We start from the raw sequence: 18,603 nt of genomic DNA, 5'->3' as shown, positions 1-18,603 counted from the left end.
AGAGATGAGATCATAGAAAAGTTTGTTTAAACATTCCAAAGGTAAAGTTTTCTTAAAGATTGTTGAAAATTTTTGTTTAAAAAGAAACTAATTATGCAACTGGTAAATACTTTTACAGAGTTTTGTTAGAAAGATGGCGAAAAAATTAAAACAATTTTTGCAAACATGTTAAAAACTTTGCATTAGTTTTCGCAACATGCAAAAAATTCTATGATATTTCTGGCACACTTGTTAAAAAAATCAAAAAAAATCTCGCAAATTAAGAACAATTTCATTAAATATTTTCGCATTTAAAAACAATTAACAAGGTTTTCTTGCACTGTTGAAAATTAAAATTTATGAATTTCTTTGTTCTGAATTTGATCATTAAAAAATTCAATTTTTGCATGTATGTTGACTAAAAACATCAGAAAAACAAGGTATTAAGATAGGGAATAGCACTCAAAGTCATCAATAATGAAAATTGTCAGCAGGTATTTAACAAGTTTTTTACAATAAATTTTTGCGTTTTTCACATATGCATAAGAAAAAAGAAGTTAGATTTTTGCATTTGTTTTCAAATCAAAAATTTGTTCACGAAAAAATATCCTTCCCAACTATATTGAATTTGCTAAGAACCAAGAAAAGAATTGGGAGATTTTCTTGGTCTTGAAAACCCTACAACGGAAAATTTACTTTGAACCTTGCTTTCAATTGCTAAAGAAAAATGAATCGGTCAAATCTAAAAAACCCAGCAAGTCTATCTTGGTGAAAAAGAAGGATATCAGCAATACGGAATACTGTTATTCACGATGCTGAAAACCTTGGATTCGTTCCTTTGTTGGAACTCTATTCTGACAAAGACTCAACCATGGAGCAGGAACTTGCGAACTGTCATGCGGTGTATGACGTAGCAATATACAAGAAGAGAAGGGTGTATGTCACAATCAAGAAGTACAATGTGAACAAGCCACCCTACATTCAGATTCGACTCTTCACGGCAAAGCAGAACGAAGTCTTGAAGCAAGTTGCCTATGTCAACTATACTTTGAACGAATTCAAAGAACTCGCCCAAGTCTTGGGAGATTTTATGTTTGTTGAGAACTGTAATGATCAATAATTTTGTTGAGTGATGTTATTATAGTAATGTAGTTCAAATATTCATCTTCTTGAATCATTTTTTAAAATTTTTTTGAGCTGAGCAGTATGAGTTGGAACATTGGTTTTGGTTTTTCCAGAAATTTTGTTTTAAAGCTTCAAAATAAATTGGGACTTTTTCATATCGTCTTACAAGAAAAGTTCCAGAAATTTTCACTAACCTTTTTGGAATCTCAAAATTTACCAAAATTGCAAGATTTGTATACAAAATCTCAAATTTCTCAATTTATGTGGACTTTGTAAAATGGAAGACGGAAAGTTTTTCTAAATTATCGTTCAGATATTAAAAAAATAGATCTTATAGAGTATCGTAGAAAAGGAAACACTTGGAAAAACAATCAGAAATTCAGTTAGAAAAAGAGCAGTATGATAAACTGGTTGATTTTATCCCCTCGGTTTTGTCTTATGTAGAAACATTCAAAAAAACTTGTATCATTATTGACGAATGCACTGTAGAAAATGAAAGTTCAGAATTTGTAAGAAATTCTCCGAAATTTTGATTTGATTAATAATGACTTTTTATTAAATAAAAAAAGAAAAAAATACCAAACATAGATTTGAAAGAGATGGACCAAAATTTTCCTTTAGGGGGTCTAATTGGATACGGAATTTCTTGCATGAATTACTTTTTTGCAAATTCAAAAAATTTCAGATTCATGCAACTTTACATGATGCAGCTGAATCTGTGAAGTCTACTACTTATAAGGGACCTGGTTATTGTTATGTTTTACCTAGATTTACAAGTTTTTAAGGTAAACATGTGACTGGATGTTCTTCTGTTTATATGTTAAAGTTTTTGCCTCATCAGTATATGCATTGTTCGATTGTTTTTTATTTTAAATAAAAATTTCAGCGAAAACAGATACCATCATGAGTCTAGTTGTTTTGGATACTTTCTTCCTCCAAAAAAAATTAAAGCTACACCTCAGTCTGCTTGTTGTACGAAGCATCTTAATAGAATCAATTGGAGCAGTGTCCATTAAAAATATACTGAGCTCGAAAAAATATAGAACAAAATAAAAGCTCCAGAAATTGAGTTTTTTGCAAAAGGTTATGAAAAATGTAAAATTCTGTCAGAAATTTTGGAAACAAAGGTTACAAACTTGGATGACTACGCCTGTCCAAAAGATCAGAATTTGATTTTCAAAGATGAAGAATATGACTGGAGGTGTAGCAACTACCCATTTCGTCATGCAAATACTCTTCACTGTGCAGAAAGAAAAGCATTTGCATATAGAACATGGACTCTAAACAATAATCTAAACAATTTTGTATTATCGTGTTTTTGAAGTTTTTAATGGTTAATCATTATCAATTTGTTCATTCCAAAGTTGAGATGGGTGATGAATGTGACAAGCAATTAAATTCAGGAAATTTTGTTTTTGATGATGAGAATCTTGAACAAAAATCATGGAAGTTTTTTGGACGTACGTATAATAGAACTCTTTTAGTTTTTATGTGCCAAATTTTTGTCATAGTTTTAATACTAGCATGTGCAATTGTGCGAATAATGTTATCCACTACATGTGAACAAACAACAGTTTGGTTAGCATTTTTATCAAGTACAGTCGGTTATATTTTACCTTCTCTAAAGCTATGAATAAAATAATTTCTACCAAAGAACGAACTTTTATTTCGAGTGGATCTAGAAAATCGAATCTTATTTTTAAGTGGTTAAAAATTAGCACATTTCAACCAAAGTTTGACAAATTTTTTTAATTTTTATCAACATTGTTAACCTATTTATGGACAAATGCAAAGAAAAAACCTTAAGTTTATCCAAGGAGTTGACTTTGAACTGATTGAAAACCTTCCCAATAATGGAACAAAATACTTGTTAAATCTTGATGACTCTTGTGAAGAAATTTCAAATTCTAAACAGTTTGTAAAAATTGCTACTGCTGGAAGACACGGGGGACTGAATACCATATATATTAAGCACAATTTTTTTTCATCGAAGCAAACTGGGAAGAGATGTTGAGTTTTAAAATACACATATAGTCCCACTCCAGTCACCGAGAGATATTTTACAAATCAATACAATAATTCAACAACTAGGTCTAGGATCACAATTGAAAGAGTGGTATTAAGATGCAAGATCTCCTCCTGATGGTCTTTTACTCATTGATTTAACTCCAAAAACAGTTGATTCGCTAAAATATTGCACAAACAGTGGTTCAGTTCCATCAAAATTTTATCTACCAGCAGGAACAGAATCAAAGTTTTTGAACGATGAGCATACAATACGTCTCTATACTCCCAATATTTCAAAAATTTTCGCAAAAACTTCTAAAACAATTCATCCTCTATTGTCCAGAAAGTTTCATTCAATTCCTCAGCGAAATTCCTCAGTAGTAAAATATCGAAGAAAAATATCAGAACTCTAAGAAAGAAGAACTTCACTGCATAAAAGGAGAACAATTTTCAGCTCGCCAAAAGGCTTACAATTTTTATCTGTTATCACTCCTTTTGTCATTAAACGATTGACATAGTATGGATCAGTTTGTTCTAATTCCTTACTCAATTTATCAACCACAAAGTACACTTCCAAAAAACCAAAATTGGAACAAAAGCAAGAAAAAAAGGAGATTGTACCAAAAAATTTTGATTCTATTTACAGTGCTGTAAATGCAAAGTTGATACCGAGTAACAAAAAGCACCTTATTGATTTAATTTTGAACTCTGCTAGAATTAGACGAAGTCTGTCAGAAAATACAATATTAGATAATCAAGACACAAATGAATCAATTGGAGACTTTGTGTGAGCACTAAAGCTAAAAAACACCGACTTTCCCGATATTTACTTTACCATTTTGGAAGCAACTCAAATTCCACCTAAACTTGTTATCAACACGAATGCCAAAAGGAAAGACAGAGGAACTTGGATCCCTTTCAAAATTTGAAAAGGTAAGTCTGAACAGATTGTATTCTAGGGGCAGAGCTTCGTACGGTTCTGTGCGAAACTTGAGTAAAGCAAGCGGATTGTCAAAAAGGAAAGTAGAACAATTTTTACAAGCCAAGACATCGTATACAATTTTTGGTCCCCCAATCAGACGTTTCCGAAGGCTTCAAGCATTCTCAAGATATAAAAACGAAATTTGGTGTGTGTATTTGGCATTTGTGGACGAACTAGCGAGTCAAAACAAGGGAGTCAAATAATTAGTGGTTGCTGTTGTTGTTTTTCCGCGATTTGTCAGAGATCAAACATTGAAAACTAAATATGCCGAAGACACTTTGCAAGCTTTCAAAAAATAATTTCTCGAAAAAACACTCCTGAAAAGCTTTGGATTGATAAGTGAACGTAATATGGGGAAATTTTCAAAAAATTTTGCATGGAAAAAAAACATTGAAGTTTACTCGACAATGAGTAAAACAAAAGCTGCAATTGCAGAGAGAGCCATTCAATCATTAAAACACATTATTTACCGCTACATAGAAGATCATTTTGAAAAATTCATTCACAAGTTGCCGCAATTTGTGTCTACAATGAATTGTCGCATCAATAGATCTATTGGGAAATCACCTAGAGATGTCAAGAATACTGATTTCCTCTCAGTTCTGTACAATAAACCTCTAAAAAAGTATAAGAAACTAAAATTCAAAGTTGGAGACAGAGTGAGAACTTCAAAGAGTGATATTCCGTTCCGAAAAGGATACAAACCACAATTTACAGATGAAATTTTTGAAATTTCGGCAAAATCTACAAAAAGCCTCCTGCATACATCATCAAAGATCTCGACAAAGAAGAAATTCTGGGAAAATTGTATGAAAAAGTGCTGAGAAAATGTTCTGATTAAAGGTAAATCATTTTTAAAACTCAGTTTCTATCGATCAGTTGTCATGGATTCTTTTACTATTGAGTTGGTTTCCAACGCTTCTTTTAATTTTTATCTGAATAACAGTCTTAGTTCTTTAAAAAAACTTTCTACATGAACAAATTCATTTGAAAGGAGAATGCGAGGTTGCTATTTTAGAATTATCATACCCTTCTTTGTACCAAAGTGTTACAGAGGGATAATTTAAATTCGTAGACGGTAGAGAAATTTCTGAGGAGAAAAGAAAGACTGTACCGATGAATATTGAACCAGGATTGTATCCAAGTATTGTTGATATAGTTGTAGCCATGAACAACAAAATTCGAGAAAGTCAGGGTGCTCAAGCTTTCGAATATAACGGAATCTATGTATCAGTAAAATTACACAAAAGGTTGTCGTTCATTTACCTGAGGATCAATCAGTGTTTATAATTCAGAGTGCTGATTTGAGTCACATTTTTGGTTGTGATTTAGAACAAAATCAAACGGAGTTATAATGAAAGGAAAAGGTCCACATTATCCTCAGTATACTTACGACATTATAAGAATACATTCCCTAATGATATAGGGTGATATTATAGAATATAACATAGTCGGTGATACAAAAATTTGTTGCGTTGTATTCCATTTATCTCCAAATTGAAGAGTGGAGATATAATTTCTACAAGACAGTACAAGAATTTTCAATCTTTTACAAGTTTACAGTTTAAAAAGCTAATGAAAATTTTTTTCCATAGTATCAAGATAGAACTAAGAGATAGCACAGGCGAAAAAATTCCTTTTGCGTCCGTAGGAATTACCCGAGTTGTTCCCTTGTTTCGCAAGATTTCGAATAATTATTTTCGATTTAAACTTCATGCGAAATGGTTGCTCAAAACTGAGCAGATTTTCCTATTTTTCGAGGACAGGCAAGACAACGTGGAAAAGGTTTTGGAGCTTTTGCACAAACTCTTGAGAGAACTGCAATTCCCCTTATTAAAAATATATAGTCCCTGCAAAAAGAATCGGAGCAGATTTGATTGAAATCGCTGCTCCAGAGATTGGGGAAGTTGTTAGTGGACGTAAAAAAACTCAAAACATTTGCAAAAAATGTGGGAACAAAAACAGTTCGGAAACAATTGGGAGGTGGAAAAAAGAAATCTAAGCGTAAAACTGGTAGAACCAGAACCATTTCTCGAAAAAGTAGATCGAAAAACAGTCGCTCTCTCAAAGACATTTTTGATAACATAAAATGAGTGTAAACCAAAGTCATTTTCGGTACGGGGCTTTTACAAATTCTTCATTGGAGATTTTTGATAAAGTCCCAGTTTTGGAAACAATTATGTCATCTTACACACAAGAAGTATTTCGCAGCACTTCTCTGGATGAAAGCAGTATTGATTTTGCATTTGAAACGGATCGTAATCTCTACATGGATATGCGTGATACTCATTTTTGCTTAAAGCTTCAACTATTCAAAGGAAGATTGTTTGATGCTTTCTTAAAAGAAAAAGCAGAACATAAAGCAAAATCGGGGTAAGATTCAGATGAGGAACCACAAACTTACTTATTTTATGTAAACAATCTACTACATTCTCTATTCTCCAACTGTGAAGTTTCTTTTAACAAAACAACGGTTTACAAGGTCAATAGATTATATCCTCATAAGGCACAATTATCGAATTTAAACTCGTCAGCAGTGAGTAATAAAGGAATACTTGCTTGTCATGGATACAGTTTTGAAGAAAATCCTGATGCATTTGATATGCATCCATTCACTGTTAGAGTAAATTCCTTGGGAACAGGGAGAACTTTTCACTTTATGGGAGGCTCGCCATTGATTTGTTTACTTGCGAAAAATTGTTGCTACCAAATACCAAAGTTCGAATTAAACTTTTTCGAGCTAGACCTAATTTTTATATGCTATCTGATAATCCAAAAGTCAGTCTGAAAATTGTTGATTGTTTGCTGTTTACTAGAAAAATTTTAGTTGCTGAACCTAATCATCAATACTTGCAATGGAATCTGGAAAGAGAACCTGCTCAATACAATTACATGGAAACTATAGCAAGAACCTTTAACATTCCATCTCGTCAAAACCAACTCATACAAGAAAATATATTCAATAACGCTCCAATAAGAAGAGTAGGTAATGCCATGAATACAAATTCATGTGATGCAGGATCTTTTCATGAAAACCCTTTCAATTATCAACAATTTCATTTGAGAGAGCTGAGAGTTAATCGGGGTGGAAGAGCAATTGTTTCATTAGATACAATTTCTCCTTGTCGTCCTTATGTTACAACAATGAAAGCAATGCAGTTTAATGAAGATTTCCCAGCTCTTCCTATGGAAGATTTTCAAAATCACTATATTCTAATTTTTGACTTGACCTCACTACAGGATGCAGCTGAACAGTTGCATTATCCAGAACTTAGTGGAGAAAGCTTGAGATTAGAGATGTTTTTCCAGTTTCTCTTGGAGCAAGTAACAGAAGTGATAGTCTTGAGAGAAAGACTATCAAATGTTCAAATTGACAATTTCGGAACAGTCGCTAAAAATGTTAAGTTTTTTTTTGAGTTTTCAGGTTCCTATAAAAATATTGTAACTTTTTTTGGGACTTTTCATTGTTATTCTCTCTGTACTATCTAATTTGTTTTTCTTCAGACCTATATCTCTAGAAAATCAGATAATGAATGCTGTTTATTTGAAAACCCAAGAATTTCATTCAACCTAGACTGTAAAACGCTGTTCAATAAATTTTGTCCAAGTTCATAAGTTTTGTGTATGGGCCTTTGTTGATTCAATACCTAAATGCGCGTAAGTCAATAACTTTCGGTTTCTTCACCCTAAATTACATTATCAAACTATATTTTTCTTTGTTTTAGATGTACATTAGCTAACAATTGCAAAGGTGAATAATTTTTCACTTCTGCAATTTATTGAAAGAATTCAAGTACATGGGATCTTACCCTCTGATAAAGTACCTCAACTAACAAAATACTCTTTTGCAATTGTTAACTCAGCTCCAAACAATGATAAAACAATGATAGAGGGGAGCACTGGATCATGATAGCTCGAGTGGACAAATCTTACTACTTTGCTGATTCTTTGGGTCGAAAAAGATCAGCCTATTCCTTTTTAACAAAAAAGTATCGGCGAATGGTTCCCAAAAAACTACAAAAAACTGATAATTTGGGTGGATTTTACGCAATTTATTCAGCATTTCTCCTTTTTAAATTCTTCCAGAGAAAATTGAATAAAATTCATGATGTGCATGTTTTAAATTTCATAAGTAATTTTATGTAAATGTGTAGTATTTTTTATTTGCAAGTGTAAATCATGGCAGTAAGTTTACTATACGATGCAGTGATTTATTTATTTTCTTTGTAATTTTTCGAAGATTCAGAGGGTTTCAGAATAGATTCAGATAAATAGAAAATAAAATTATCCTATAAATTTTTATTAGATCAAATTATAACAAATCCTATGGTGTTTTGTAGTTTTTTGATAAAAATTCCAAGTTTTTGCACAAAAACTCTTACCATTGACTTACCATACACAAAAAAAAACTAAAATTATAACCTTAATTCTACAATCTACAAGTATTTAACGATTAATTGTTCCCAATTAGATAACGCGCGCCGAGATTTTTGCGAAAAAACTAAACATTTCCACACAAAAAAAAAACAAAAAAAAAATTTTTTTTTACCCTAATCTTACCATCACACAAACCATGAAACCTACCATTGGTATTACCTATCCTAATACATTGTAGAATCTATACCCAATCTTAATACATAGCATGGCGGACCGGAAGTCCATAACGTATCTTAATACATGGGGTCCGCCATGCTCCCCTCCCCCCGCTGATCAGCCTCAACATCTACTACTCACGCCCCAGGCTCGATTTGAGTCAAACTCATTTTTGTTGTGGTATTTTTGCATTAGAATGGGACATTGATATTCCTAAAAACTCTCCAAATCATCTAAGTTGAGACTATCTTTGAAAAGTTTCGAAAAATATCGAACGTACTGAAGACTTGTATATAATTTAGTGATTTTTTTGTTTAGTTTTTCAGGAAAAATTTAGACTTTGCTCAGGCTTAAATTTAATTTTTCGGGGAATGAATTTTGATTTCCTTCCAAGCTCCTTTCATTTCCGTTAAATGTAAGGTAATTTCCACTAGTGAACATCAAAAATATAAAGGCGTTAATGCAACTTTCGAAAAGGTGTAAAAATAAATTAACAGAAAATGAAATAACAAAAAAAGTACAAACAAAAAAAAGAGCAATTGTGATTGTGATTTAAAGTTTTCGAAATCGATTGAAGTGTCACTGAAATTGTCTTTAAGTTTGGTCTGAAATTCAGAAAAATTATGATCAATTTGTCTACATTGCCACAGAGTTTAACAATTAGTAAAAACAAAAAATTGTGGAATTAGTTTTGAGTAGTTTTTTCTAAATAAGCTAGTAGCACATACTCCTCCATTTTACTCCTTTTTAAGATGTGTGTAAAATTTGAAGAAAAAAAACTGATAACTTTGCTTGATTGCCAAATTTGTAAATTTTACTTTATACTAGGGCTAATTTTTTGTTTTTTTTTTATGGTGAAAAATTGATTTTTTAAGGTTAACAATTTTTCCCCACCTAAAATTGGAAAATAAACATTTTTTTTTCTCAAATTTTCAAACTATTTCCAAATTCCTTCCCTTTTGGTCTAGAGGTAACCCAGTTGCCTATGCAAACTAATTTTTGAGTTGTTGTCCCTTGTCGGACCTTGTTGTTTTCGGTTTGTATAAAATGGATTTTTTCCGATAATTTTTTTTGAGAAATTATTGAAAAATTAATGGCACTGTTTCGCTTGTCTGTTTGTTTTTTGTTGGCTTTATTTCAAAAGCTTGAATTTGCTTCTTGTTTAAACGAATCACACAATGAAAATATATTATTTTCTTTTTTCACAAGTTTTCGCTCGATAAATGATACCTTTTGCTTTTTTGAACTGTTGATTGTAATTCTCGATTGTTTTTTGGTTTTTGATTTCTGTTTTTTTCTATCAAAAAAATTATTTGTATTTTTTAAGATATTTAATTTCAAATCAGTAATTTTTGTGGCATTTGCTATTTGCTAGCTTGCAGTTCAAAGCTTGCGTTGTTTTGCAAGTAATGCGAAGCTTTGTTGTGACTCTGTGTATAACATTATGGGGCTTAACTGTGCATTATGTGAATTGTAGGTGAATTCCGGACACAAGGACGCTCCCTTTGTTTTCCTTTTGTTCTTTCATTTTCTTTCATCGTTCCAACGAAATTCCGTAACATGTATCTGGAATCCGGACACACATTTAAACGCCTATTCAGTGCACAGTTGGCCTCGTAATGAGTTTTTAGAGGTAGGTCTGTCTGTAAATCGATGTATCAGTAAACCAAAAGTTGGCCAATCGGATCAGTAAACTCAAAATTTATGATTCAATTACGTAATCACCTGAGATTTTTCACAATATGACAAGTTTGTTCATCAAAACGTTAAATTGAATTAAAAAATGAATTAGAGTAACTCTTCCTATAGGCCCCGTAGTTTTAAATTTATTGTTCTTATCGTTTAAATTTATTCTAAAAATCTCTAATTCCTCATTTGATCTAAAAATTACGTAATTCGGTTTACTGATCTAGTAATTTGCTGACACATCGGTTTACTGTACGCACCCCAATTTTTTGCATTTATTTGATCAAACAACATCGACGAAACCTACCCATTTGGCCAAAAAAGTGCATTTCACTTTCATTAAAGAATTTGCTTTTGTTTAATTGTAGCATAACTTAGTGAAATTTTTGTCAAGTAGAGTTTGAAACTATAAAATTTTTGTTGGTCTTTTTGATCAATCAAATTGATTTTACGAGGACGCCAAAATACTATAAAAACCCCGTTTTGCTTATATTTTATGTGACACATGCAATTGTTTTAAGAAAAAAACAAGCAAAAAAGCCAATTCTCTAGACACTAATGAATATTGGCGCCAAAGTAGCCACACAAAAGTTTTTAGCGTTTTTTGGTCAAAATGAGTGTCATGAATTAGTCTAAAAATCTGCTCATAATTTTCTGTAGATCATTTATTTCGGTGAGGGAGTTGAAATGCGAGAGGAAAAATAGGAATAGGAATAGAATTATAGGTGTTTCTGATTGGTTCCAAAAACGTTTTAATTTTTTTCGTGCTTTATAGCGACAGCTTGCTGTGTATTTCACTCTCAAAAATGGCAAAATGTCCTATTATAGAATCTTGCAATTACTTGCAGGCGCGGATCTAGGAATTTCTCGAGGAAAAGGGGCAGATTTTCAAAAAAATTGAAAATAATTTTGTCAACTTTTTTTCTAGGTCGACCAAATTGATTTTCTGAGCTCTCCCAAACCAATTTAAAGACCCTGACGAAATTTTGTGCGCCGTAGGCAAATTTTTGAAAAAAAAATTGACAAAAAGGCGTTTTTGGGCACTTTTTGGAAAATATCGACCAAAAAACCGAGTTTTTTCGGCCCCCTCCCCCTAAAAATTAGTATAGATTGGCGCCAAAGGCGCCTTTGGAAAATTTTTAAGGTCAGTCAGCCAAAAATGGATATCTCAAAATAGCACAAAGGGGGGACCCTTTGGGTCGGCAAGGGGTCGAATCCGCCCCCCTCCCCCCCCCCCCCCTAAATTTGCTACTGATTACTTGTCTGTAAAATTGCGCCTCCTTTCGTCGGCAACTCTTCATCGCCTAATTTTACAGTCCAGCGGACAAGAGTTAATTGTTTAAATTTTATACAAGTATTAAACGAGAAAATATTTTAAGAAACTTGACAGTCGGCAAAATAATTTAGAGCAGGAACTACAAATGACGCAAACGCTTAAAACACGTAAACAGATCATGATCTGGATTTATCGAAGTTTTTCCACAAAAGTTTTTGTAGATTGTTATGACTGATTTTTCATTTGATAATTAAATATGTATCAGCATGAATCAAAAAAATATCGACGTTTGAATGTCATCAAACAATTTAGATTAGGTGAAACGACACAGCGTAATTTTTCATTTGTTTATCTGGATCTCCTTAACTATATCCCCCCTCGGGTACCTAGTAACGAGTTCCCCCTATAAAGAAATAAATCAACAGTTAAGCATATGAGAATTTTAAACCTAGTAATGAATATCCCCCTTTTGAAAATGGGGGGATATAGTTAAAGAGATCCGTTTATCCATGGAGTATAACTCTTGAACATTTTTTTCGGCGATTGAAAGTCGTCAAATAATTGACATTAAATGACACCGCACCTATTTTTTTTATTTGTTTGTTTTGCTTTAAAATTCGTCAGGAACAGGGTGTGATCGCAGTTCGCCTCTAACCCCGGAAGACTCTCCGACTTCATAATTAGAATGAAAAGGGCATATCCACGGTTGCTCTTTGCAGATAACGTTGTATTTGAACCATGCGAAAGTCAAGAAGTCTTGTGGGTTTGTGTAAGGAATTATGGGAGTGTTTGGAATAGACCCCAGCTGGAACGGGAATCCGCGCCTTTAGATGTCGAATTTAGGCAGATATATATTTAAAGCCATTGTATGTTTTTGCGGAGCAGCCAAAAAGCACCACAAAAGCACCACAGTTGCAGGACATAATATTTTGATATACTGTTATTAACTTGCTTGTTGCTTGAGAGCGAAGCAGGATCTACTTAGCAATTGCCCCCCCCCCCCCCCCCCTCACTATGACATATAAAAGAAAATTGTGATCCCTTTTAATAAAAACAGTAAAGTAGCACTAGAGCGTTCTATTTATTTCGAACTTTGAAGTATTCTGATTGGTCGAAAAATCTACCAACTTAATCTAGTTAACAATTTCCCAGCCCCCTTTCTTGAAAAAAGGAGGGAGGGGGGGGGGGTAAATTATAAAGAGATTCCCGAAGGAGAATATCCGAGCACCGAAGTCACGCCTGTATTAGCAAAGCGTACTACATGAAAAGCCGAACAGTTTATGTTGTTCAATCTGTTACCACTATAAAAAAGTTGAGGTAATCTTACCTCAAAAAAGTACCTTAAGGTACCTCAACAGTTAAGGCAAAAATTTCTCACCGTAGTCTTACCTCAAAAATTGTTTTAACCTTACCTCAAGCCACCTCATCTACTACCTTATGTCACCTCAGCTTTACCTTTAAACCATTCCATTAGAATAATTTTATGTGCATTTAAAATTTTGATGTGCTGAAAATATATGCATCTCTTGATACCTTGTCAGAAAAATTATTGCAATTTATTTTCAGAATATAGGAGTTCGACAACTTTTTTCATCTTTTAGTTGTTCCTTTTTTTAATTGAAACTACTTGAACTACTCTGAATTGCTAATAAAAAGATCGGCAAGCTTTTTACTTCTTCTGACTCGAAACTCGAAAAACACCTCCGACCTGGTTGTTCAACAAATTTTGGAAAATTTACTTGAACTTACTTTAAGATACTATTATTTTTAAGGTAAAGGGATCTGCTTAACAATCTCCACCCCTTTCAAGAAAGGGGGATTGTTAAGTAGATCAAAGTGTACGATTTTTCGACCAATCAGAATGCAGCAAATCAGAATTTACAATAGAAAGCTCAGTGCTAATTTACTGTATTTATTTATAGGGGTGGAGATTTTTAAGTAGGTACCATAAGGGGGGGGGGAGATTGTTTAGTAGGTCCAGGTAAAGATTTACCTCAAGTAATTTTAAGGTAGACTCGAGGTAAATTTTACCTTAAACTGCACCTACCTTAACTTACTTAAAGTAACTTTATCTAAATTTTTTAGAGTGTTTATTTTATGCCTTCTAAATAAATGGCCTCAACTGATTAAGTCAACTTGTTTAGAATTGATCAAAAAATCAAAAAATCGGACCAAGTTAACATTCTCTCCCCCACCCCCCAAACACGTTTAGGGGGGAGGTTGTTAACTGGGTTCTAGGTTCGAGTTTTTCGCCAATCAGAACAATGCATTTTACACGTAACACTGAGCAAATTCAATTTAATTTGAACGCTGGGGTGGAGGATATAAAGTTGGTCTATTTGGAGGGGAGGATGTTGACTTGATCCAAAAAATCTTAGCAGCTCAAATCCAAATCTAAAGCTCATTTTTTTGAACAAAAAATATTCCAGGCGTCATTTAGAAAATCTGCCCCAATTCCGAGACTTGATATTTGTTCTGCCGAAGACATTTTTTCTCATCATAGCCCCAGTACCAAAACCAACACGAACAATAATGTTAATTTGACATTCTTCGTAGAAAAATGACTCTATGAAGTTCAGAACTTTGTTTTCGTCAGAATAATCTGTCATTTTTGCCAGGTATTCTCTAGGCGTAATGTGCAAATCGAAGAATCCGTGCTGGAAATACTGATGATATTGTCCGTGGCAACAGAGATCGGGATACTGGAAGTTAGGAGTGCGGTCAAAAAGTAGACAATTTTTAAATTTATACCGGCCAAAAAGTAGACAACTACTATATTAACCAATCAGAATTGAGAACAGAAAGCAAAACCAGGAAATGAATAGTTGATTATCATTTGTTTTTTAAGTTTGATTCGCGTTCTTAGTTTTGATTGGTTAATATAGCAGTTGTCTACTTTATGACGTGTCTACTTTGTGACTTGTCTACTTTTTGCTACGTTACCTGGAAGTTATTATGTCGCTGAAAGACGGGGCGGAAAACTTGTTCAATTTGTTGTTTCATTGTTATATGAATGACAGTGATACTGATGTTGACTTGTTCAAAGTACCGTATCTCGTCATCATTGTATTCGAATCCTTATAATCACTTTTTTCTTTCCCCGTGTTTTTGCTGGATTTTGACATGCGTAAGGCGCTATTTCGAATGATTTGCTTAAATAATTGTTGCTACAACCTCTTTCCTTGTTGTTAAGGGGGAAAGTTTGCTACTAGCTCCAATGTAGGGGAAAAGGAGAGAATTAATCTAGGATTTTCTCGAACGGTGGGATTTGAAAAAAAAATCAAAAATTTTGCTGGCCCTAATTTTAGGTCAACCAAATATACAAGTTTGGCAAACATTTCTGCGCCGCGGGCAAATTTTTGCAAAATTGAGCCAAAGCGCTACTATTTGGAGTAGGGGGGGGGGGTTCTCATTGGATATGATGAGGGTGTCGAACTCCTGAGAGAAAAAGGGGGGTCAACAGTTACAACCCCTCCTTCCGCTCTCCTCAAATCAGCTACTGACTTAAAATATTTGCGCAACTGTTGGGTTGGCTTATTATAGAGGTATTTGTTGCTAGGTGTCAATTTAGGGAGTAATTTTACAAGATCCAACTAATGTTGAAATTTTATCACTAATTATACAATGAAAATAATGGATGTGTCACGGGAAAAGGAAAAAAGCCAATCCTGGAATCTCAAAAGCTCTTGTTTGAGCTTCAAATGAATGAAGACAGTAAAACAGACTGTAATGCTTGCAGAAGTCTGAGCGGTCGTTTTGAATCATGGGTCGAGGAATTTCGAAAGTTTGAGACTGCCACGTTGGGTGAATTGTGTTTGTAAAAACTATGTAATCGCCCAAAGATAACCAAAATAGTGGCACAAGAAGAGTTGAAAAGCAAAGTATGGACCAGATTTTAGACGACATTTCAGAATATGTAAATGTTAGGGATAAAAAAGCGATGATTCGTATTAGCCTTGAGCGCAATCAAACAAACAATTTAACTAATGCTCGAATACTGATCTTCATATGTTGACCTTTCAATATACTATGAATGAACTTATAAATAAGAAATGTTAGGCAAAAGGGTCTTTTATTCTAGTTTTTGAGGTCCTCCAGTGTTTTGAATAGTTTGAATTATCTTGCGAAGAGCATAGTCGATCTTGCATAAACTTTGCCAGAGCTTTTTTTGGATTATGTGGTTCATTAACTTGTTCATTTTGTTGAGTTTTGAATCAATTCAGTTGAGATTGCTGGCTTTGATGATCTTTTTTCTTCTTTTTTTTTGTTTTCGTACTCAATTACCTACCGTAAGACCTTTTTCAGAAAATCAATTGATTGTCATTTATTTTGTATTTTCGGCTTCATAGAAAGTTTGACCAGTTTTTGAATTTTTATACTGTCATCAGACCCAACTTTTTTGTTGAGTATTTATTGGTGCACTTGAATTTTTAAGTATTATCAATTTACTTCGCTGTTGTGATTGTCTCAGTTTTTTACTTTTTTGTTATTCAACAGGTCTTGTCTGACCTTGACTTATTTCCACAGATCTTCTTCGGAGTAAGCGGGCTCAGTATTATCGGACAATAAGCAGAAAAAATTCATTTATATTAGTTTAACTACTTTCTTTTCTTTTATCTGAATTTAAAACTTCTTTAGTTTAGTCAATAGAACATTAATTTATGCTGCAGTCATCTATAAACGAATCTGGCATATGGAGAGTCCTGGCAAAAGTACACTATTGACCCCAATTCCATAGGAAGATTGTTAGGTTATACTTCAATTAGCTCTGATAACTAAAGAAAACACTGAAATAGAGAAATCCATTAGAACTGCTGAAATCTGAAATCCAACAGATAGAAGAGGAACAACAGAATGAGTCGAATACAGCATAATATAATTGCACCATCAGAAACTTAGACGAGAAGAGACAATGCGACGAAAACGAAAACGCAAGAATCAAATTAGAAACGAAATCTTTCAAAGCTAGTAAAGTTAGCCGACAACAAATTCCGCTCAATGGTTCACCTTACAGTAGGTAATAAAGAGAAAAGTATATTTGCTCACATATTCTGAGATGAAACCTTTGGATAAATTCGCGGAAATCAGGGATTAAGTTAGGAAGCCAAAAATCGCCTCCGAACGCCACAAACTCCAAAATCGAACATTTGGAGAAATTCAGGGTCGCATTAGCCGAGATGATTGAGAAAATTGATATATCTAGCTGAGCAAGATTCGATATATCTTCAAAAACAGCATGAAGAACTATGATAATCGAAGAAACTTTTTAACAGAAATTTTAACACCTAATGAATCCCTAACCTAGACTTTACCGACAAAAAAGGGATTTGGAATCGTCTCAAGATCACAATTAAATATAATTTTACACATATTGTACACAATAGGCTTGTAAATAACCATAAGAAAGTTACACAAGGAGAACCCCAATTTGATGCAGATACAGGAAGCGCTTGATTAAATTTGAAAGCGGTGGGAAGCTTGAAAATGGGCACCCGGTAGTTTGTCCAGCAAAAGACGACCTCCTGAAATTATGAAATTTTAATATCCTTTTGTCAAAAACTTTCAACCCAGAAAAAAGAATGTAAAAATTGTCGCTAATCAAAAAATTGCGAATACTAAAAAAAGTAAACCCGTTGGATCAACCAGCATAAAAAAACACAGGTAGATTAATTGGGGCGAAATTACCGCATGGTTTTCAGCGGGCAAAAGTGATAATGACGGAAATTCGGCATTACTTGTGACGACAATGCTTGAGGAATAAGGAAAGGAACTGAAGAAAATTTCAATATACGAGATGTGAAAGAAAACTGTTGTATCTATGAATGTTCAAATTAACTCGGCCTCCTTTCTTGAAGACTTTACTTTCGACAAGAGAAATGGGCTTCATGAAAACAACTGTAAGACCCCTACTCAGAGATCAACCCTCCTGACCAAGCGACGAAGGACTTTTACTGTAGTTTCAACATTGAGCCGATAAACATAGTCGAGCAAGATTTCATCCCAGTTAGATCCATTAGATGAGTGTTCAAAAAAACTCCTTTCTTCATCACAGACAGTCAGGAGCGCAACATCCTTGGACATGACAGTTTTCTCATGTGGGGATCAAATTCTCTCAAAACCCCATTTCCGAATTTCAAGAGCACCTTTAAAAAATAGTTCATTCCGTCTAATTTTTCAGGAAAGAGACAGATCAAATTTTCACAGAATTCCATTTGTTTTCGAAAGAATCGGAAACTCAGTAATCCATTGAACATCACACAGCTTCACGAACTCCCAAAACTTGTTTTGACATATAAAAACCCGGATATAAAACTCTAGAAGATTAGCTGAAAACTCAGCTACATTTGTTTTAAACTTAGTATGTTAACTAGTCAGTGCCTTAACCTTAGTGCAAAAACCTGAGCTAGGATCGGTGAGACCGATCTAATTTTTGTGTTTAAAAACTTTTCATCTAGTACTTAAGTTTATTTAAATCAATACCAGTGCAGTTTATTTACTTTTTAGAAGAGGGTATGTCATAGTGCTAAATCAGTTATCCGAGTCTATTTAGTTCTGGATAGTTCCTTTTGTCAATCATTTCATTTCATCTCATTGCTAGACATCTTTGGCAGGTGGTTGGCATTTGGATTGTTTGGCATCTTCGGAAAACATCGTCTCGTTTGATCTATATTATAAAAAGTTGTCTCTTTCCTTACATCTTAATTCAAGTATCGAATTAGCGCCTTTCACAAACTAAAAGAGAAACTGGTACCTTTACACTTTTCGCATTCAGTAAATCAAGGATTTGGTAGATGGATATCGGATGATAATTTTTAAAAACTAAAGTGCTGCAACAAAGATAAATCGATGAGCCTGATTGTTATTACTAGCGTTGGACTAGAAGCTTATAACTTGGGAGATTATCAAGAAAAAACCAAATTGACAAACATACAAGAACTGGTAGATGATGTCGCAT

The 18,603-nt window shown here is 33.6% G+C and overlaps 1 protein-coding gene and 1 long non-coding RNA gene across 2 annotated transcripts in view; both read right to left on the bottom strand.

The window, feature by feature from the left end:
• Nucleotides 1–18,603, bottom strand: part of LOC134846018 (phosducin-like protein 3) — a 275,293-nt gene that overhangs the window by 150,655 nt on the left and 106,035 nt on the right. The window lies entirely within an intron of this gene.
• Nucleotides 12,133–14,742, bottom strand: LOC134846868 (uncharacterized). The gene is made up of 3 exons (XR_010162829.1): nt 14,592–14,742; nt 14,112–14,350; nt 12,133–12,472 (listed from the first exon to the last, which is right to left on the bottom strand). It is a non-coding gene; the product is annotated as an uncharacterized LOC134846868 (long non-coding RNA).

Source organism: Symsagittifera roscoffensis, chromosome 5 (assembly GCF_963678635.1).
Source record: "Symsagittifera roscoffensis chromosome 5, txSymRosc1.1, whole genome shotgun sequence".
In the NCBI taxonomy this organism is placed as follows: Eukaryota; Metazoa; Xenacoelomorpha; order Acoela; family Convolutidae; genus Symsagittifera; species Symsagittifera roscoffensis.
This window is presented reverse-complemented; position numbering and strand designations above follow the sequence as displayed.